The sequence below is a fragment of the Pyxicephalus adspersus genome, chromosome 1, assembly GCF_032062135.1.
Source record: "Pyxicephalus adspersus chromosome 1, UCB_Pads_2.0, whole genome shotgun sequence".
Taxonomy (NCBI): domain Eukaryota; kingdom Metazoa; phylum Chordata; class Amphibia; order Anura; family Pyxicephalidae; genus Pyxicephalus; species Pyxicephalus adspersus.
This window is the reverse complement of record NC_092858.1, coordinates 74,749,440-74,773,274: the sequence shown is the minus strand read 5'-3', so window position 1 is coordinate 74,773,274 and position 23,835 is coordinate 74,749,440. Positions and strand designations below refer to the sequence as shown.

Sequence of the window (23,835 nt, the reverse complement as noted above, 5' to 3'; positions counted from 1 at the left end):
CACATCATAATATACATAATATTTTATACTTTTGAGTTTATTATGATGGATTTACTTGTTCCTAAACAATCTTTTTTGTATTATAGGTTACCACCAGTAGATGGTGCTGTGTCCTCATGTAAAGAGTGTAACAAACTTCAAACAGTTTGTTACAGTTGTGTCAATACTTTGAATAAACTCTATCAAGAGTTTGTTACACATGCTACATAAGGACAGAGTCATTTACTGGTCTGGCCTTAATACATAACAAGGTTCTTTTTGTAATGGTTTTTTCAGGTAAAAAAATGTGTAGATTTATACTTGAGTATACTGTATATATGGTAATTTTTTGGTAATGTGTGGCTGTAGCACCACTCAACTCTAGTCCAAATAGTTGTGATACATCAAGAATATTCAGTTACAGGAATATTCAAAGCCTAAATAGTAGTTTCTTAGTGGGGAAGATTCTTATTCAGGGGAGCAGGATAGCAGCAATTGTACTTTGGATATAGTCCTTTGTAAATGTCAAGGATTACAATAATGAGCATGAATTAAAACATAGACAATGCTCAGGGAAGCAGAAAGATGTAACCAGAATGATGGTGTTACTTCAGGTATCCCATACAGTTCAGAGAATTGAAAACAAAGCATTTTTCTAAAACCCTACCATATAAGCATAGTATAACAGTAAGAAGTTTTAGTAATGTTCATACGACAGACAATAGATCAAAAACTGTATTGAAATGCACTGTTTCAGCATATATTAAGATGAATGATCTCTTGTAAATGCATAGCTTTACTTATGCTGTCATGGCCTATGAAGACTATCTTAGCACCCTAGAGTTGAATGGAAGAAAATGATGGCGCCTGAAAAGAGTTTGTGGACATCACATCTCTGCAGCTCAGGTGAGAAAAGTTTCACTTTAAAGGAGAGCTAAATTTCACAAACAAAGAACTAACCAGGCAGGTTCATTATTGCAGAAAGTACAAAAAGTGGATTTTAAACTTACCTCCCTGAAAGAAATTTTTTATTTACTGTCCCCTGCCCTCACTCCATCATAGGCAACAACATTACAATCCGATCCTCTTTCTGTTGTGGGATCTTCAGCCATTTTGTTCAGGTAGGCCAGAATGATGCAACCCCTTGCACATGCCCCCATAGGTAATTTAATCCCAGCATACCACACTGTGCTGTGCATGTGCAAGAGTAACATCGTCCTTGTGCCAAGCTCTGCACTATATGACATGCACTAAGTATTGTAGAGCTAAAACAAAACAAGGAGCCAGGAGCTCAGTTCTTTGGATGAAAGAGACGTATATCTCTTTTGTCAATTAGACCTACCTCCCAGTGACTTTTTGTTTTTTCAGCTTATGTCTGCTTTAAACAACCCAAAATGATTTTTAACACAGCATTGTATCATGTAGAGTCATATTTGTTAACAATTGCTTTAGTATGATGACTTTACTCCTATAAAGTAGCAAACCATAACACCACAAAAACACCTATCATTCATATTTGCTTCAAATCTCATACTGATGGACAACAAAACAGTCTGATACCAAGAACGCATGTAATACTACCAACTAGCAAATTTTACACACAACAAACAAATACTGACAAATACAACAAATATAATAGTATGTTGCTTTATATTCTAATAAACATGTAAAGAAAATATTGCGGAGAAATTCAATAACATTACTGTGCTTTTAAAAAAAGTAATGATTGATGACATGCTATAAGAAAGGAAGGAAAGTTTGGTATACTGTGACTCATCACAAGGCATTTTTTTTTAATCTACGTAATAAATTAAGCTTGTATATAAATTTAATCAGTTGCAATTCGGAATATTAAAAATATGTTATCAATAGCCTAAGTAAGTTTTTGTGCTTTACTTTTATTACTAGTATCAAAATGTTTAAAAATACAATGAAGCTTTTTAGCACAACAAAAAAGATTTCAGCTTTTAATGGTGTTGGTAAACAAGACTAATATAGGATGTGCAGCTCTGGGCTACTCTTAGCCTCATCAAATGTGGGAGAACGGTTGAATGTTACTGAGATAATTTACTTTTTAGCATCTATGATTTTGCCTATTTTACATATCAAAACAAAACTGTATAAACAAACAATACAGTAACACATACTTTGCCATCATCATATTCTCTTTACGTGGACATTTTTATATAGGATCAATAATTTGACTTTAAATGCTTATGGCTAGCAGATGTTTTAATATGTATTTTTATAACAGATAAAACATATTATATATATGTGATATTATACAAGTGATATGACACACAAATAGGCAAGCTGTAAAAACTAATTAAACATAAAATGTATTGATTGGCCAGTATGTACATTATTGCTATGTCATATAACAGAACTTCAGCAAGCTGAACGTTAGCGTTCTGTCGTACATGGTTTTGTAATGTATAGACAGTATATTTTTGATAAAATGCTCTCGTTAACTTGGACATCAAGAAGCAGAACCCCTTCTAGAAAGAATAAAAGGCTCAAGTCTACTAAATCCCTATTCCAAATAATTTATCACAATGTTCAGAGATCTGTGACCCTGGGCCATTTGTCTTCTGCTTATATTTCAACGTCCATCAAAGGAAACCAGCATACCACAATTTTTCCTATGAACATTCAGCCATACAAAGCTTGATATAAAAGATGGTTTTAAAGTGCTAACATCACATTGTACACTTGAAAACATATGTATATTCAAAGCTACATGAATACCAGACATACATTTCTAGATTTTGCTGGCTTTAGAATAAATCTTTGTGGTGCTTCGGTGCTTTTCCATGAAGTGTTTACACTGTTTATTTACCTATTGCTACTATAAGAAAATGTCATTACTGTCACAGATGACAAATAGTTCCTTGTAGAAATGTGCATTGTCACACTACCTGACTACCAATGGAAAAGCTTTCAGAATAATTGTAACGCTTACCTTTCACCGGTTGTTTGCTGTGTTCATCCCAAGAGTCTGGGAGTAAAGATTAGTCTGCAGCTCACTGGGAGAGGGCTAGCTGGCTCTGAACTCTGCAGTTCCCTCTGAATGCATTGTGGATAAACATGTCAAGTTCACATTCAAGGCTTTCTTCTGTCTCCTCTCTCTGATACTGCTGCTGATGCTGCTTCTCCCCATTCACAGTAAATCAAATGCTTTCTGGGCTAGGACAAAGTCACAGCTTCTGCCTTCACAGCATATGAGACACAATAGTTCAAAAAAAAAAAAAATGAAGGCAGTTTTTGCTTAAAAAATTACACAACTCAACCAGTGAAATTTAATTTGTCTGCTTTTGATTTTAGCAAAGTCTATGTTCCCATCTTCTGTGAATACTTTGCATTAAAAAGTGTAAAGTAACAGCTGAAGGTGTCTGATCCAGCAATACAGGCTCCAGTTTGGAGAGTTATCCTGTGTTGTTGTTGTACTCCTAGCCTCCATCAGGTAGATCACGCAATACTGCAGTCCATAATTCTAGCTGGAGAAAAAAAACTATGTCTAACTCTGAATCCCCAGCTTGGAACAAGCCATAGAAAAATAAATAAAAGACAACTTAATCTATTTGCTTTTTAAAGCTAGAAAACATTTCATTGTGCTCTGTATCAGCTGAATTTTCCTTTAGCTTAACATCAAATGTTGAATGAGAAGAGCAATGCACTGCCCATCCTCTCATGAGGACAGGATGCATTTATGTGAAACATGAGGAGAATGCCTAATGCTGAAACAGCCAGGACTGCATTCCCAATGAGCTCTCATTACAGGCATGCTGTTGAATTTCACAGACTGATATTACCTTCCCAATTACTTCCTATTCTTTACAATGAACAGCATCTAGATCATTAGAGAAGCAGACTTTAAAGGATTTCAGTGATCTATGCACAGTAGAGACATTAAAATCGAGGATTTCAAATAATAATGATATATATTTATTTTAAGAAAAGTATTTCTAGTGATGAAGAACACTGAATTTGAAGAAACTGTATTATTTGTATCACTTATCCTAGTTATAGAATTATATATATGTATTAAAAAAAATCACTAAGCATATATATATATATATAAGTATATATGTCCACAGTCACTTTGATTCTTCTGTGTTAAAGAAACACACCAATACATCCTTATATAGCAGATGTATTTATTAATGCCCAATATAACCGGCTGCAGGGGAATGACTTTCTATAAGTGCCATTTGGATAAGGGACAAAATAAGCATTTGCACCAAGCATAAAATTGTGGGTTCATCAAAAATTCCAAGTAGTGTAACACCAAGTTCACTATTACCCTAGCAGTTGAAGAGTTTCCTTATGTTTGTGATTGCACTGTTTTTGAAAAAGACAAACTTGGTACGTCAAAAATTTGTGTTTACATCCCCTTCTTATGCTTTCTGCCCAGATGAAGAGGGAAGGCAGCCTCCATGTCAGACTGAATCTTATTTACAATTCTTACAAGGTTCTTCAAACACTTCACCTTGTATTGCATAAAAGATGAAATGCAGCGTACCTGTCAGGCTGAACATAACTGACATTGAATACAAGGTACCTGCAAACCTTTACCTTGTAATACAAGAACATAGACTGAGAAGCATTTATTGGACCTGGTTATTGCTGCAAGCAGTGCCTGGCCCAACAGGCAGTTATCTTTGTCTTATATGTAATACCCTTTATTGTCATCACTGTAAATAATGTCCAGAGAAAAATGCAAATATACATTAGTTCTATAAATGTACAATAATAGTAATCCTATTCAATGTGTGGTAAAGCATAGATAGCTTTAAAGAGCACAACATCACAATTTAGTAATCAATGTGAACATAAAGTGTATTTAAAAAGTCTAAACATTTGTGTTTAGTTTTGGATAGAGGGCTTTAAAATCACAGATTTTTATTGCTGGGCCCCTATTGGGGAAATTCACCTTCACTTTATTAGTTCTGGTGATCACCATAAGTTACTACCATGAGAGCAATAGAAGTCAAATCTAGTATTCCCAAGTATTTTCATAAGTTCAAAGAGATTTCTTAACAATTCCCAATGTGTCTAAATGACAGGATGTGAAAGGGAATCAGCAAAAGTTTGTCCTCATTTTACAAAACTTTTATCATCTGCATCATCATGCATATGAACAACAGAGTGGATCTCTGCAATCATATTTCAGTTCTGATAACCACCAAGAAGACTGAATAGGTGTACCAGGATTGAAAATATGAGGGGATCTAACCATGACTTTATTTATTACCGGTAAAATAAGCATTTGTGCTTTAACACATCCAATCATCTGCAAAATATTCTTTTATATTTTGTAACATTTCCTTTCTACATAATAAGGTGTTTGATGACAATACATATTCATTTTGCCAAGAGTGAAAATGACTGAGTTAGTAAATCAGACCTTTTATGGTTTGCTTTAGAAAGAAGTGAAAATACACATCACTTTTAAAACAGAACAGCCTGTTATTTGTAAAATGGTGTAATCACTGTAATCACTGGACCATTTGTCTTTTTGCTTGTATCATTTCTGTGTACTGCACAACTCTAATAATTCACTGTACATTACAGCTAGTAGGGTGAAAAACATAATTATACCATATCAATGGAAATAGAATTAACTCTGAGCAGGACATGGTGGACAGAGTTTCAATTATAAAGAACATGGGCAGGCACGCAGTAACAGAAAATCATCTGAAAAGATGGAAATACTGGCAAAACATTGGGGCGGCTCTGTTACTTTCATGATTGCTAACTGCTTGTATATATGAATTGATACATCTTTGGTTACATCTTCAATGGAGGAAACAAGAAACTTTACTTATTGCCTACTACATGGAATCTGTATGCCTAGTACCTGGATGTAGAGAAAAATTATTATGAAGGACATGTTCTATTTGCAAACAAAGCCCTATGAGCAGAATCAGCTGGCAGGGAGCTGAATCAATGAGCAGTGCCTCTGGTCTCTTTATTGGGGAATTGATAAATTCAGTAAATATATACTCCTAAAAAATACTAAAAAACCCATCATTATATGACAACTAGATTCTGCATTGCAAATTCCCTTTGTTTATCGAGAGACATTGGTTGTTTGGAAATAATAGTCACACTATTAAGTTGTCATTGAGGATTACTATAAAGGGTCTCTAGGATCCTATCAAACTATTAAATGTGACGTTTTATAACAAGGATGGAATTTAATGTTTTAATTGTATAAAATGGGTTTTAATGTGAACCTGTATGAATGCATGCATTTGAAATATACATTAAATTACCTAGATAGGTGTCACTATTTTGGATCCAGTACACTGAGTTTCCAGGTGCACCCCTTTGGGGGTGTTTCTTTCGTTCAGTCAGCTTTGGAGAGAGAACAGCATTGTTCTAGAGCACCAATCCTGCCTTGACCTGTTTTACCCACTTTAGAGGACCTAATGTAAATGCAGCAGAATAGAATGATGATGAACAACGTTAGGGGACCACTTTAGACATGCTGAATTTTATTTGAAAACCATGAAGCATATACACTCTATTATAATAATTAATGTTACGATTTTAGGAACTTATGAGTGGCCGCTTGATCTGTGTGAAAAATAAACCTGCTACAGCAAGCATATACCTGGATTACTCAGGTACACTTTGTTAAACCTCAGCAGAAAATCTCCTGTCACAGCATGAGCATAATTCATCATACTACAAAGTCTTCTATTTGTCACGTGTCAAAAACTCTTCTAAAGTGTGCACTGTTTCATTTAAAAGTTGAACTAATTTATTATGTGAAGCCCTGACAAAAAGCAATCTCTTTCTATCAGTCCATAACAAGCTGACTTGCAAGGTGCTTCATCACTGAACAGAAAATAGTTGTAAATGTTATGCCTTACATAGATAAAGAATGACTTATGGAAATTGTGCCAACATTTTTCAGAACATTTTACAGTAACTATGATGTTACATTTTAGACAATTAATTAGAAAAATATTTCTGACTTGACAATTTTATTTAATCACACTTGTGTAGCTAAAATATTTTTAAAATAGTATTATGACAATATTCAGCCTAAAGCTGAGGTTTATTCAGCTTATATTTGCCTTCACCGGTTTAATTAAAACCTTCATATCCTATTGTAGACCCAGTGACATTAACATTGACTGTGTTCGTCATGCAATGCAGGCAGATCATTATTTGATGAGTGGATGTTAGCGGGATAGGTGGGCATTCCATAAAGTCTGTCCTAAATAATAGCAATGGGGGAAACTGAGCACCCAAGAATGGAACAACGGAAGATGCTTAAATGGAAGGGAAAGTCCAGGGACAGAGCCTTGTCTGTCAAGTCAAAATCTTGAAGGGAAAAGGCAAGATGATGCAGAGATGTCTTTCGGCTTGGAAATAATGTATCTAATTTCCTCCAGCTTTCAATGCATATTGTGAAAAGTTCAGCAATAAAATCAGAGAAACAATTTTCAGAACAGGAGACAAGTCTGTATAAGGCTTCTGTAAGTGTTTTTACAACCAGCAAACACTTACAAAAGCCTTGTAACAAATCCAAACATCCATAAAGGCCTATACATGCTTATAAACACATGCTTTTTTTTGCCTGAAAATAATCCTGGAAGCCTAGCTGTGTAAAGTAGGTTTGCAGGAGTGTTTAACAACCACTTTTTTTTAAAGCAGGAATTCCGTTTTAAAAGATTGACTTGACTTGAAAGACATTGCTTTATCAAAATTTCAGTACTGCTCTCTTTGAAACAAGATATATAACAGGTCATTGACATGTATATTTAACTAAAAACATCGGCTCCTGCTATATACTTTAATGGATGAATTGCTTTACAGTGCATGCAGCTACTCCCCACTGAAGATGTTCAAAAGAGGACGTTGGGTAGCATGAAGAATTCTGATGACAGGCAATTATGGTGGTCAAAGTGTTACTCACACCAGAGACACCAGACTTTAAATATATCATCAAAGGCCTTGTTTTCTACAAAGGACAATGGGAATTTAAACTTGCCATCGTTTATTGGCTGGATTATTGTTCCAGGTCAGTAAATAGGTACCAAAGTTGATATTTTAGCTATCTATTGGAAAACTGGAAAAAGTAAAGGCTACAGTGGTCCAGGAGCGTCTAAATCATTAAATCAGTCATTAGTGGTAGTAATCACCCTTAGACCACACTGGGGTGAGGGGGGCTGCTAATTGTTAGGTTTTTTTTTTAAGTGTGCAAATTAAAAACATCCAGTCATTCTCTTCTCTGATGACCTACTAATTACTTTCTCGCTCATAACTTTGTCACATGCAAAACTTCAAGACTTTTATAGGGATGCTCCCACTCTCTTGAACTATCTTTTTTTAAGGCTTGCACCTACTTTGCACATTTAACAGAGCCCTTTAAACCCATCTTTTAAAAAACTTGGCTACCTATCTTCTTCTTTCTCTTAAACCCTCACTACTCACCCACCATTCCATATCCCCCTCCTAGTGTGTGCTTCTTCCCCCACCTCTTACAATGCAAGCTCCCCTGGGCAGGGTCCTCTCTCCTGTGTCATTTGTTGTATCTGTCAGTCATTTGCAACCCCCATTTAATCTACAGCGCTGTGTAATATATTGAAGCTATATAAATACTGTTTATTATTAATAATAATAATAATAATAATAATAATATTATGCAATGTATCTGAAGCCAAGAACAAATAAATGTACATTTGGAGATTACTAATCCCTTATTGTGTTGGGTACGTTAGGTCTGTTTTTGTTAGATATGTTCTTTTATATTCACCAGGTGATCCTGCCAGTAACATACTTCTTGTACTAGGATGACCACACTTACTCACTATATTGTATCACCAGTGGAGCAATATTGTCACCCTAGTGCAGAAAGTATGCTGAACAAACCCTCCCCCCATTATTTTCATAGAGAGGGCTTTGAGGTTCTCCAATGTAAATTATACAGGGCTAATAATATGTTTTAAGATAACACTACAAAGTACACAGCAACTTTTGAAATTACTTGATTTCTGGCAAGACCAACAACTAATTTGTCCTTATTTACAGATTTTTACCAGTAAAATTCCTTACCTTCCTAAGTTAAATAAGCCAAAACTCCTATAGATTTTTAGGGTTCTAATAAAGCAAAGATAAACTGAGCTCTGGGGGACTGGAGAGGAGGTAAGCTATAAATTTATTTACTGTCCAATGGTAAAATTAGTATGAAATTAAGTCACTACGACAAAATGAGTCTATTTCAGATCAACCAGTTTAGATATTGTGCAGAATCCGCAATTATCCTCCTAGGTTTAGCAACCTCTTTATTAGTCATTTTGAACTCTTTGTGCCTCATAGTTTGTGTGTAGGAGCAGTGACTCAACATTTGACATTGCTGCTTCATTTAATGAGCATTTTTTCTTGGGTAATACTGAATAATGACTATGGTTGTTTGCAGTGAATATGAATAGTTGTCAGAGAAACTCAGTATCTTACAAATTGTCCTAATAATTGAATGTGGTCCTCTTTAAGCATGCGCAATACATATTTTTAGGTGGAACATGGTAACACAAAAATTGGTGCTATTGTTGCATTGATTTTTAATGTGGGTTTCTTTTGGGTTTTCTTTCTAAAACCTCAAACAAGCAAAGTTAGAATTCAGACTATTTAGGGTTCCACGGCTGCAGGTTTGTTCCACATCAAGAAATCAGTGTGTGTATATCAGTTAGTAAAGCCTATGCTTTTGTTCTCCACAGGTTTTCTTTCCAAGCTCTTTTCTTTAAAGAACTATACCTTTAAAAATCAAAAATTGTGAGCAGACAGGTTCTTTATTGCAGAAGGGACAGGTAATGTCTCTTTTGCAATAAAACAACTCTACCTGCCTGTTTGCAGCCTGTTTTTATTTCTATTGTACATGAGCAGCTTAGTACACAATCCTGGCATAGCTAGCTACCGGTGATTATTTAACTCCCATGTGCGGGAATTGCAGCTTGGTCACTCAAGATGGCAAAACATTCCAAGCCTAGGAAGTGATTGGGTGAAGTTGGTGGATTAAGTGAAGAGAGGTGGGTTTATTTTCTACATTGCAGAACAACATCACCTGTCTCTTTTATTTTTTAAGTTTAACACATTTTACGCTATTAAGTTTTATTATCTCCCCTCCACAGAACCCTGCTTGAGAATGTTCTATATAGATCTATACCGGGGGTCGGCAACCTGCGGCTCCCGAGCCGCATGCGGCTCTTTGGATGGGAAGCTGCGGCTCTTTCTCTCATCCTATGTGAAACTATCTGTCAGCCTCGCTTTTCACTGCACCCCTCCCCCGTGACTGTCGTCAGTCTGTCGGAAGCTCACGAGTCATTCCGAGCTTCCGACGGACTGATGACAGGGGGAGGGGTGCAGTGAAAAGCGAGCTTCCGACGGACTGATGACAGGGGGAGGGGTGCAGTGAAAAGCGAGCTTCCGACGGACTGATGACAGTGACGACTAGTGCACGGGGGAGGGGTGCAGTGGGATGACAGGGGGAGGGGTGCAGTGAAAAGCGAGGCTGACAGATAGATAGTTTCAGATAGGATGAGAGATAGATAGATAGATGGCTGACAGATAGAATCGGTCCCTGATCCTTGTTTCTATGACAATTTGGCGTCTTCACCAGTGCTTTGGCTGTGACATATAGTTTGTTGTTTCAATAAAAAAACAAAGTAAAGGTAGGTAACATAATAAGTATTATATTTTTAACACACATATTACCGGTATACATATTTTTTTCCAAATAAGATACCTAACTACTTTTTTGAAGTCAATTAGAATTGTCAAAAAATAAACAAAGTAGTACTGTTGGATATTACCGCGAAAGTGTTTTTATTAAAATATATATTTAATAAATTACCTATTTTATTATTTATCTATTTTATAGCTTTTATTATTTAAAAATTAGCGTTAAAATAATAATTATAAGTGTAAGTACCTATAAATTGTTATTTAATAAACCTTAATAATGTACAAGTTCGTGCTGTAAGTAAATGTTTAATTGGTTTAATTTTTTACTTACATATTAAGTAATTATCTAATAATGCCATATATATCTAATTTGTTGTGAAAAACACTACTTATATATGAATAAATAGATATTTTTTCTTATGAATAAATAGATTAGTTTTTTTATCAAAAAACTTTATTTATGCAAGTACTATTTATTGTTGGCAAGAAAAAATTTTGCGGCTCTTTAAAAACTTCGAAATTTTGTAAATTGTAATTTTTGGCTCTTCCGACTCCAAAGGTTGCAGACCCCTGATCTATACTATAGTCCAGCAGTTCTGGATGAACTGCCCCCCCCATTAGCAAGAAAAATTGTGCTCTTTCCAATATCCTACAATGAAATATAAATTTCTTCTTCAGATTTGTAATTAAAGTGAAACACGCTACTTTCTGTTCTAAAAAATGTGCCTTTGTCACAGTTGAGTGTTTTAAATTTTAAAGTTTATATCTTATACCACTCACTGATATCTTTTACTTTTATTTACAATTTTTTATTAGAAAAAAAAAAAAAAAAATTACAGAAGGAATTTACTATTCCTATAAGACAATGTTTTCAAGATAAAGCGCTCAGAAAATATACTCAATATGGAAATAACAAGTATATATAAACATAAGCATAAAACACTAAAAAAGCAATAAAGAATGAAGTACCGGTAATATATAAATCCCTGAGAAACAGTAGGGAAAATATTTTAGGTAAAACAACATAATAACTATGAGATAAACAATACATAACAAAAAAAAAGGATTTTTTTATCCCTTAGGCTATGTTCAGAATGGCTGTGAGCTTGCAGTGCAGTTACCAATTGCTTACACCAGCGAACTATTACTATATATATTATTGAATAAATGTGGATAGCAGTATGTGGTTCCATAGGACCATAACCTTACTGCCACCAACTGCTAACACTGGTTCTTTAACAAACAGCCCTGCATTGCAAGTGGTCCTGGCAAGAAGGCAGCTAATTGGAGCTGTGCCAGATCGCTTGCTCCTGCCACGGGTCCAAACCTGCCCTAAGCCAAAAAGGATTGTAATTGAAGGGATTCAAAGGATAAGGGAAAATAGTCGTAGTGAGAATGAAATAATTGATAATTGAATATTTGAGCCACGTGCATTTCAAAATAGGGGACAATTAAGTAAAGGAAAAGGGAAATACAAAAGAAAAAAAAGAAAGAAGGGTAATAAAAGGTATTAATTATATTTATTATTAAGGGATTCAGGTCTTGGTGTAGTGCTTGGAACAGCCACTGCATGTGCTTGCAGATTTTTAGAACGGTATCTTTAATTTTTGACATGTTTGCCAGTAATTCTGCAAAATCCATATATATTATTCAAATAAAATAGTTTTACTATTTTTTTACACATTCTTTTACGCAGATCCCTGCAAGGTTTATATAGTCGGTCTGTTTTAAAAGGAAAGATGATAATAGGTTTATTAAATATGGTATAATGTTTAACAACTTTAAAACAGGAAGAAAAAATGATTGGCAATTAATTGCTGATAATAATTAATCTTGGAGAAGTATCATATGTTCTATTTCCAAGAAATATTTTAGTACATTAAAGGGTATCTAACATGTAATTTTTGCACTGCAAAGGGAACTATAACCTTGTTACATTTTATGCCACTGGAAAGCTATTATTATACTTATTTTTCCCTTGACAGCACTCAGAGACTGTTAACTGCTGATTCTATTCCATCTGTGTATTTTACAAACAGATCTCAGTATGTAAAAAGAAGCTGAAAAGGACTCTGAAAGAGGTATAAGCAATCAAAGCACATCATTTTGGATTCTGAAATTGTGCTATAAAAAAAAAGGTTTTTTCTAATGGTGGTAACTGAGTCAGGTAGTATTGCTGCATAAGAATCAATCAATTTAATTATAATTTATATATTTTATTGAATTTTATTGTATTAAATTCCTAAACCCATATACCCTGGGTAAATTCAAGCATCCAAATAGTTTGCAACCTATGCCCCTCCTTTCAAAACTAATACTTTCGTATTTAGTGGGATCAGCAGGTAAAACCATACACCAAAGTCATTCCTGAACCATTGACTTGTGCAAGATAAAAAGAGATAGACAAAGTTCCAAAAAAAATTAAAGGCAGAACCAAAGCTGCTTTTCTGGGTGATATTCCAAATGCACCCAATGTAGCAAATATCACACAGCAGGGCCATTTTCATTTGTAGATAATGAAAGTTTTCCATTGATTTGTAGTACTACTCAGCAACATTTGCTTATGGTTGGAGCAGCTGCTCATATGAGGAAAATATATATTGCCTTTAGGAGAAAATGAATGTTACGGTGAAATATGTGACATTTCAGGGCTGGACCACACTGGAATCTAGGGAAAATGAATTCATAGGCATGCATGGTATGATTGTATTATATTTATCTTTCACAAAGTCATAAAAAATATTGAAGTGATGTTTTAAACATATCAGAGTATTACTCGAGGGACAAGTAAAATCATATGTGCACATATTCTATTTATTTTAGCATGTGTGTTGATGGATATGTACATGTACACATACTGTAAGAATATGATGTATTGCTTATGTTCCTAATACACTTTTATATTGAATGATGCTAAATAAAGAATGCCTAAATATCCCATTGGGGCTCTTAAATTCAGATTTTCTTTTAAACATGTAAATTTTTCGGTCTCCTGGGTGGGATCTATATGTGTGGGTATATTACTTGTTTATTCACTAAGTAGCATGCTCTCATAAAATACAATCTCTGGTATCAAAATGCTACTTATAACCCCTGTGGATGAATCTTACAGTTTTTGTAAACCCAAAACAAAAATGTAATATGATGTGGTTTGATTTGTTTTCTATTTTCAGTTTTTTTAAACTTGTAATCCTGTAAGTAACACATTTTCTGCCTTCATGGCTACATTTTCCCTCTATTAAATCTGAGAAAGGATCCCTGATTGTCACCCAGGCTGGACCCCAACTTTGCCTGCCTTTATTCATCTCCATTACATTAGGACTGATGGGCCAAAAAACATGAGATGTTTTGTTAACGTACTGGACGTAACAAGGACAATGTAATTCTGAAAGATTAATAATTATTTTCTGTACTTGCTGTAGATGTTCTTAGACAAAGAAAACTAATACAGCCAGTATATCTAAGATAAACTAGTGAGGACTAGTGTGGGTAGTTAGAGGATATGTTTTCAATGTGAAATATTTTTTTTTAATAATTGTAATGTTAACAAGTGTCCTTACTGGAGAATTGCCCCTTTTTCCTCTTGATGGTAACTCATTTGTTTTCCTGACTTTTATTCCTGGGGCAAAAAAATGGCTGTGGCTGTGACCCCTCACAACCCAATCTATATCCTAAACCAAAATTGTTTTAGTTAAACTTAATTATATGGTTAGTACATATATTGAATGCTACTCATAAGTTTGCTATTACTCATAATTACATATAAATATTATAACATAATTGCACATGAATCAGAAGATATATGTCGTTTTTCAGCTGGTAATAGAATCACTGCAGTCAATAAATACTGTGCAGAGATACATGCTTATATGTTTAGAATCACAGATTTATACCTTAAACCTGGATAAATAAAAAGCATTCATATGTATTAGTTTGTATTTGCTTTCCGAATTAATGTCTTTTCAATGTAGAAGTTTACAAAAAGATGATTGGGGTTCTAGGGGTTTCCCGTCCCAGCTGCATGAGTCATGTGGGGTAAGTATATGTAGTTGTGAAAACTCATCAGGACTTATATTTAAGCCATTACACTTTTTGTAGTTATGCACAGTGTCAGTTATCCTTTCATAAAATATTTTTTTTTTGCCTTCCTTTTGATCAACCATGTTCATAGGGTTTTATATTGGGGATATGTTTTTTTCCATAGTGGTTGAATTTGATGCACTTATGTATTTTTTAACCTGACTTACTATGTAACTATGTAATTCTTCCCGTCAAGGAGGTGGTGAATGATATTCTGCACGTGATGGCAGAACATTTGAAGTCTGGAGAGGAGGAGGATGAGAACATGGAGGAACATGTCTTACTTCAGTGTCCTTCTCAGTCTGGTTAAGGATTTATGCTTCTTTGCCTTGCTTAGTTTTTGCTTAGATAGAGGTTTTTGTCCATATTAAGTATTGTGAAGCATTCACCGCATAGGGGTATTGCAAGCTTTAGTTCCATTTCAGGGTCCTCTGCCCAATTTTATTCACAAAAAAACATCACCACAGAATAAAAAAATTCCAAGGTTTTCCCCTAATGTCATTACAGCATGACAGGGAAAAAACCTTTTGGGCTTTTCCAGCATATAGGCTACACCAACCTTTCCACTTAGCATCCTGGCATCAGGTTGCAACTTCCCCAGTCTCCAAGACAGTCACCATTTTATTATCAGCCAAGTGCTTCCTGGCTATTCTCAATATCTGGCCTGGAAAAGGGAAGAGTACCTGGCCCACCCATTCTTTCCAAGACACCCTGGGCCTGGACCCCAATTAAAAATCTGCAAATCTACAGCACAGCACTTACTGGCAGCCCCATCCAGGCACTTTATTCTATTTTTCAGGTGCAATTAAAGAACATGATGCCAAATACCCTTTGAATTTGCCACCACTCATTTCCTTCTTCTCATATGTATATATTTTAGTTTCTAATATGTACATATTGTAAAGATTGCAGCATTATATATATATACACACATACGCAGGAACTAGTCACAGCTGCTGGGGACCCAGGAGATCAACACTTCCTGAATTGTTGATTTCCCAGTGGACTTAGGTGGGTACATTTCTACTAAACAGAGTGGCATTTAGTGGTACAGTATTGGTAAGAATTTACAGTTTTTGTAAACAGGAATGGAATTTTTTATAACCACACAATTACTTTATTGTATTTCTCTAAATATTATTGAAAACACTGTTGCTAAACATTATATGTTGATGATTAGCTTAGATGACCATCAAATGCTTTGATGGCAAGAAGCACTTTAGGAGCCAGGGAAAAATGCCAAGTTCCCTTTGTCATTTGTGAACAGGAAAATATAACTATGGCTTTTAGATTCTGGGGCACAGTGGTGTTCCATGGTCTAATTAACAAGTAACTTCACTTTTGCTAAAAATAACCTTTCCTATGCAGTTACTTACATTTCTGCACAGTTCTACGTTCTATTGTTTGTGTTCCCACATATGGAATTGCCCACACTTCATTATGCTAGATGCTTCCTACATCCAAAGTGGAAAGAGAGAGGGTTTTCTACTATCAACACATTATTAGCCCCAATGTTGTAATAAGAATATTAGCTGACCATAACATTACATTTCTTGGGAAAAGAAAAAACACCAACATAGCACAAGCATGCCCACATAGCCTGACATAGTGTTCACTGTATTTGCTAGTTTTAGACAAGCGTAACTTCATAAATATAAAAAACGATATATATTACTGCTTAATCACAAAATAAGATTATATGTTATAAAAAAAAATGCTATGCATAGTTAAGCAATTGTAGGTTACGTGTGTAAAAAAAAAATATGTCTAGGGATAAAAGTGGAGGTAAATTAGTGGTGAAATCTTTCTCCAAAATATTGACAGTAGTTTTAACTCTCCCCTGCTCTATCCAAATAATAAAAATATTAGGACTGATTTGATTAAAAGGTTACAGTCACACGGAAAAAAAATAATTGTCATAATAATGTAACACTAAATTTTTAGATTAATAATGAGGTTTGTAAGAAACTTTTTATGTCAACTCATTTGAAATCCAGCCTAATCAATGAAAAGCCGTTTAGAGATATTAGATTTTTGTCATCCAAAGAAAATGTTTGTGATAATCCTGTATAAAAAAAATTGCTCAAGATAATTTCCATTAACAATACATTCTGCATGAATTCTCTATAAAGCATTAGGCCAACACTGCTATATTATTTTTTATATGAATTGTTTTTGTATTTTTCTGTGCATGTTGCCATATCCTAAACATGTATATTTTGTTGCTTAAAGCAACACAGATACAAAATACATGTTGCCTACATATAGAAATGTTTGTACTAAAAAATAAAAATGGGAAATGCAGATGTTGACAAAAAAAAGCCCCAAAAAGTCTGAAAATGAATACCAATTTTTCTTAACATTTAGCTGCTTGCTGTGAGTACCTACATTTTCCTTTCTACAAATATGTCTTTAATGATATAAGAAAACTAGAAACGGGAGTGCTATATCAATACCACATCAGCAGTCTCATTGTATTGTGCTTTCATCTCAAACTAAAAGCTTATTGGACAAATGTGAGAATGTATTGGATTACCATCCTCCTGCTTCCATTAGTAAAATGATACAATTGCCTAGAGGGATATTTCTGGCAGCAGTTTTACTGCTAACCACTGAAATCATTTGAGGAACTTATTTTTCTCTAAAAGTGAACCTGTCCCTTGAAATACGGACTTTATTTAATAGAAAGAAACCAGACAACAAGCTTTATTCCTAGCAAAAACATAATGTAAATATTGAGTTAGCTAAATAAATGGCTGCTTTCCTATATAAATGCATTAGGTCATCATTGCTGTAACTGGATCATACATGTAGGATGGCTATATAGGTCAGCTCTATAGACACAAGCTAACAACCTTCAGGCACTTGAGCAGGTCGTACACCTCAATGAACCTTTATGCTTGTGTATAGGGAACGATCAGAGGAGAGGAAAACTGTAATGCTGTATCTTGTTGATTATAAGGCAAATAAAAGTCATTAGTCAGTTTTTTAAACTTCCTGATCCAATCTAACATTGCAGAAGTCATCTGGCAGGACAAAAAGGCAAATGCATTGGTGAATGATCTGAATAAAGGAATCATCAGCCATACCACATCCCATGCTTAAAGATAGCTTTTCCTGTGTAAGTGGAGTTTAAATACAATACAGTTTTACTGATTCCCATTTTCTTGTCATGTATCTTCAGTCTCACATTTTCCAAGAAATGCAACCAGGATATACATGTATGTAGAGATATATTGCTTTTATAATTAATTGGTTAATTGTGTGGCTTTTAATATTTATTGCTTTACACACACAAGTGTCACAACTGAAATTAGGTTTATATGGGAACAGATATTTATACTTTTTGTGCACCTTTTTTGGAGATGGTAAAAATCTGGGTTTCAGTACTTAGAGCATTCCAAAGATCTTAATTAGGTGTAGCAGGTAATCCATTCAAAGCTATTAGAAATATTTTAAAGATCTAGGAGAAGTCAGGTAGCATATGGCAGACTATCGGCTAAATAAAATCTACAATCTACTGTGATGTGACAATTTTGTGGACATTTTCAAACCATTGTCATTGTAATCTAATAAATGTTGATTTAAGTAACAGTCAAAAGTATAAACCTATTAAATGGTTATCTTCTTTAGTTACTCTAAAACACAGATTCCAAATGTGAATTGCAGGAATTATTGTCTTCTTGTGTTGATAACTTATGTATTACTCTATATGTTTACCGCTGTAATAAAATATTGACTTATACATATTTATTTTTTATCAAAAAGCATTGAGATTCAAAGGAGTATCCTGAGATTAGCATTCTAACCAATGCCAGCTAAAGACAAGTGAAATGGAAATGTTACTGTAGGTCACTTTGAAAGCTAAATGATTATCTCTCTCTAAACACTAATGTTTCTCCCAGCAGTTTTTCCCGTGTCAACATACAGCCTGCTGTGGCGCTGTAAATCAGATCCGCAGATATTCTGCATATGCTCTAACCACACTTTGCAAGGCAAATTCTATGCTTCATTGACAATGTGTCAGATCTCCTCACTTGTTAAAATGGATGCCTGCTAAAATACCTCAGGCTTTAGTAGTCTGTCTTCCTATAAACAAGCTACCATGAATTACAACTTTTTTAGCATTATAATTTAGATTTTACTGCATAAACAATGTAGCAAGTGTTTACAAATGGAAGCATCATGCTGAATCATGCTTTACAAACAGTTATCTGGTGATATGTAGATATTTTTTTTATAAACAGACATCTAATAAAAGATAATTATAGGGAGCAGAAAATATAGGTGTAAACAACTGCAAATAATTCACCAACAGGTAATGTTTGGTGAAAGTCACATTCACAGCTTTCTAATTATGGTCCCTAAGTTTCTCTTTATACCAGAATGCAATTTGAATGCCTGAATGACACGCTGCCTAATAATACCTGCTTGTAATATATCTTATAAAGAATTAAGAGACTGGCATGACGCCTTCTAATTTGAATTTTGGCAGCATTGTTAGTGTTGGGCAAGTTAACCCACTTAGGAGGCTTCACTATTACTATTTTTTACACTATATAGTGGTATTAAAGTTTGATAAAAATATACAAACATTTCTTGTAGAGTTGGTAAAATGGCATTATAGAGAGGGGGTGTCAAACGCCCTCACCCCTCCTCAAGGATGATTGTTCTAATTTAATGAAGTTTGCCTATTTATAAAGCAGTGAATCTGTCATTCACCAAAACATTCTCTTGTTAAGAATTAACCACTGTCATTGAAAATAAGGTAAATGTCAGACTTAGTGCTTTCTAAATAGACCCTTGGGTGTAGTTTATCAATATATAATACACTAAGTGTCATATATTTCTCAGGCCTATTGTAAACCTCTCCTATATTTCTATGCCATTGCACAGTGAACCAAAAGGATTTTATTTATTACAGGAACAAAGGCTCTTTGGAAACTGCATGTTCACTTGCAAAGTAAATGTTAGTATTCACTAGAATAACCAATCACGTGTGAGGGAAATTAAAAACAGGATTTTTTGCACATTTGTGCGGTTTCTTGTCTCGTCTTTCATCATGCGTGTTGCCAAAGACACTCTTATGAATACTCATTTTATGAACGAAGGCAGCTTTATGCACAACGAATGCAACATACAATATAAATAAAATTGTTCAATACAATTCCAGTGAATAACTAGTTTTATTTGATTTTTCAGCTTTCCAGACAAACAGACTTTATACCACAAAGAATAAAAGTGGCAAATTTCCAGTAACAAGCAGCAACCAGTTAGGATACATTTTTGAGTCATATAATGTGCATGAACTGGAATCAGGGTTATATGAATTACTCTATTTTGCAAATCAAACTCTTACTTTTATATCTCCTTGTTGAAAATACCCAATGGTTTATCAGTGATAGTCTGGCTTTAAATGTACATCAAACTAACAGTACTTAGCAGTTCTACTGTACATTGTGTGTTGTGAAGTTTTAATACATTACTATGTCAGCAAAAAGTGCTTTACGATAGCGAGAGGTCATATTTTCTGTTCATCAAAGAATAGTTAAGTATGCCAGTGAGGATAAAAACGATATTACAGCAAAATTATGTATTTCTGGGCAATGGAATCAGATAAATGAACACAATCAAACTTTAGGCTTGTTACATTACAGCTGAAATTTTCAGATTAATGCATAACACTAGAAAGCATGTGCCATTTAACAAAACCTAGTTTAATACAGCATCTCCAGTAAATTGAAGTTCTTTCGATTTACAGGCTAGTGCTTTACAATATATAATAACCTGGGACCAGAGATGATTTTATGTTAAAAACCCACCCAGTTCTAAATCATAAATGAATTAGGACAGTGGGGATCAGTTCCAGATCCAGTGTAATCTGAAATACACTTTTAGCTTATATGATTTATTGAGGTTATCAAGGACTAAAGTGAAAAACTAAAACCCATATGGGAATTCCAATGTTTGTATTTATCTGCTGTGAAAATGACTAAATATAGCTATATGTAAATCCAATATATATATATATATATATATATATATATATATACATATATATATATATATATATATTGTATACATTTTCACACTTAAAAATACTAAATGACTTGATATAATTATGGCCAGGACCATAAAAAAGGCATATAAAAAGTTTCATTTTAAGTCAGGTACATATAAGTTATTGTAAAATTATATTACAGGTTGACAATCGAAAATCCGGCCAACAATAATCCGGTCCACAGTTTTTCGGCATGAATTTGGGAGCGCATTTTCAATACAGGGACTGTAGTACAGTGTTTGGCCACTAATGTTTTGATGGTGCTGTTCACCAGAAACAGCTGTTAGGTCCTGCTTGCTAAACAAAATACACGTTGAGACGTTGCTGCTGCCTGCTCTCTGGAACTGTGCCAGATGTCCGCGGGTGCTGGGAGAGGAAGGCTGGCCTGTGTGTGGAGGTAAGTATAACCTTCAAAAATCCTGACATTTTGAAAATTCGGCACTCCTCAGGTACGGAGGTTGCTGGATTTTTTAATGTCAACCTGTAGTAGTTTTCTATCTGGTCAGAAGATGACATTTGTATCCCTGCCCCAATGCAAGTTTGGAAGGAATTATTAAACTAGAAAACCTTCCATTCTGTTTTTTTTTTTTTTTTTTTTTTTAACAACTGCCTTGCCACATTGCATTGTAATTAAATTGGGGGGGGGGGGTCTTGTCCTACCTTTGTGGATAAAATTCTGGGGTATTTTCTTGGAACTCATTCAAACTTAAGAAGTCGCTTGGGAAAGCTATAAAAATTCTTAACATTACGAAAGAAATAGGAAAGTTCAGTTGAATATGTCTAACTAATTCTCAATATACCAGGACCCAAAATAATGACAATCTTTTAAGACAAATACACAGATCGGCCCCGGAAGGTACAAAGCTTTGACATACTGCACATTATGGTTGCCAGAGCACAAAGTAAAAGAAAATCTCAACAAGAGACAGCAGGACTTAAACAGACAGGGTTTCAACTTCTATATTGTATTCCAAACTAAAAGTTTTAGCTATACATACAAATTAAGCAGCTTCTTTTGTATTTTTATATATGTATGGAGGTTAACTGTAAGTTATATTATGATAGTAAAATGTAGAGAATTATTTTGCTGCTTTGTACTCTAAAAGCCAGCAATTCATTTCTAAAAATGGTTTTATCTGAGATCATTAAGTTCAGTTTAAAACAGCATGTTCCCTAAATAAACACAAGTATTATTACATACACAGTTTTATCAAACACTAATATTATATATGTATTTCTTGCATTTAGTTTTATACTTTGTTTTATCCCATCCATCTTTATTATTCTCAGTAACTGGACAATCTCCAAATATAATTGAATATGTTTTAATTCTATAATTGATTTATCTCAAAATAGATACACTTACATAAATTATTACTGTGCTCTCATAATAAATGTGGTTTAATTACACCAGAGAACACACAATCCTTTCTTCTGAAGACTTACCATTCAAACATTCCTTTACTAATTTATGAATTCAAACAAATTTAAAACATTATTTGAAAACTACAGCTGCTTTATAAAATTTTAAGCACTGGCTAGTAAAAAATTAACTTAATTATTTAAACTTGGTATATGGGAAAAAAAATATTTTCCACTTTAATATAAAAATATATATTACTTTGGTGTATTTCCTTTCTCAGGGTGAAATGTTTTTCCCAGTCTATGTTTTGTATACTATTTATATTTTTTTCTCCTAGATGATTTTTGAAAAATGGTGACTTGTTTCTGTGCTTCTTGGCCTTGCTTAGTTTTGTTTAAACAGAAGTTTTCATTCATGTTACGTATGTATATGTTTAGGTTTTTAGCATCAAGCCCAACATATCCATGTTTAATTTGGCATAAAGCCTAATAATATACATTTTTTTATTATGTACATATTGTAAACATTGTTCATATTATGTTTTTATGTGTTAAAACAAAATTTACATATTGGAACAACTGTTTGTGAAATAATGTCATCTGATAAGCTAAGATGCAGTGAATACAACACCTCGAGTTTCTCAACCTTTTTACCATGGGGAACCCCTCGAAAAAACTTTCAGGTCTTCAGGGAAGCACTGTTATAATTGCTATATTCACAACTCACAGTATATTAAAGTGATGGTCAGTAGCAAGAATACCTCATACATTACTGGCCAGTGCTCATTGCTTGAGGAACCCTTGGTTGAGAAACACTGCTTTAGCATTATATATACAGTATATATACAATACAATATATAATATTTATATATATGTAATATATGTATATATTTCAGCTGATTTATTTGAGCAAAGTATTTTTTATTTTTGTTGGGCTTAAAATTATGTCTAAAAGTAGATGGAAGTGTCTATAAATGGTTGTGTTTACTATTAGGTGCTGTGATTCTGTCTAGAAATGCTATATAGAAATACACATGTATTCCTAAAGCACTGATTTTTCATTTTTTTGCACATAAAATAAAAAAGCACATTTTTAATTTTACTGCCATCACAAGCCAACTGATTCCCCCCCCCTCAATGTGATAGCATATATGGAATGATAGGTATTCTCCATAGAGGCATCAGGGATCTCTTGAATCCTAATGCAGGGGTCAGCAAACTTTTTTGGCTACTAGGCCATTTTAGGAGTTAAAGAGGGCACACTGGACCGGACTCTCTCTCAAGTCCTGAGCTGTTGGCTCCGCCTCCCACCAGGAATCCCTGAAGGGGAATCCCTCTCTTCCGCAATGAATGGAGAGAAGAGGGAACGCCCCTGAAAAGAAATTTCTCCCCTCCGCAATGCATACGGAGGAGAGGGAATGTCCCCTTACCCCAGCGGCAGAAGCGGTAATTCCAGCTGCAGTAAATAGGGAAGAGAGGCATATTATTATTATTATTAAAAAACAGGATTTATATAGCGCCAACATATTACGCAGCGCTGTACATTAAATAGGGATTGCAAATCACAGACAAATACAGACAGTGATACAGGAGGAGAGGACCCTGCCCCGAAGAGCTTACAATCTAGTAGGTGGGGGAATTTCACACACAATAGG

At 34.3% G+C, this 23,835-nt stretch overlaps 1 protein-coding gene across 3 annotated transcripts in view; it reads right to left on the bottom strand.

Annotated features, from left to right (window-relative positions):
- FRMPD4 (FERM and PDZ domain containing 4) overlaps positions 1-23,835 on the bottom strand; it is a 203,758-nt gene that overhangs the window by 121,725 nt on the left and 58,198 nt on the right. The window contains exon 1 of one of the 3 annotated variants that reach the window (XM_072414390.1): positions 2,942-3,655. The exons of the other annotated variants lie outside the window; for them this stretch is intronic. The gene's annotated coding sequence lies outside the window, so the exon portion shown is untranslated. Of the gene's footprint in view, positions 1-2,941; positions 3,656-23,835 lie in introns of those variants that run through there. 3 annotated transcript variants of the gene reach the window in all.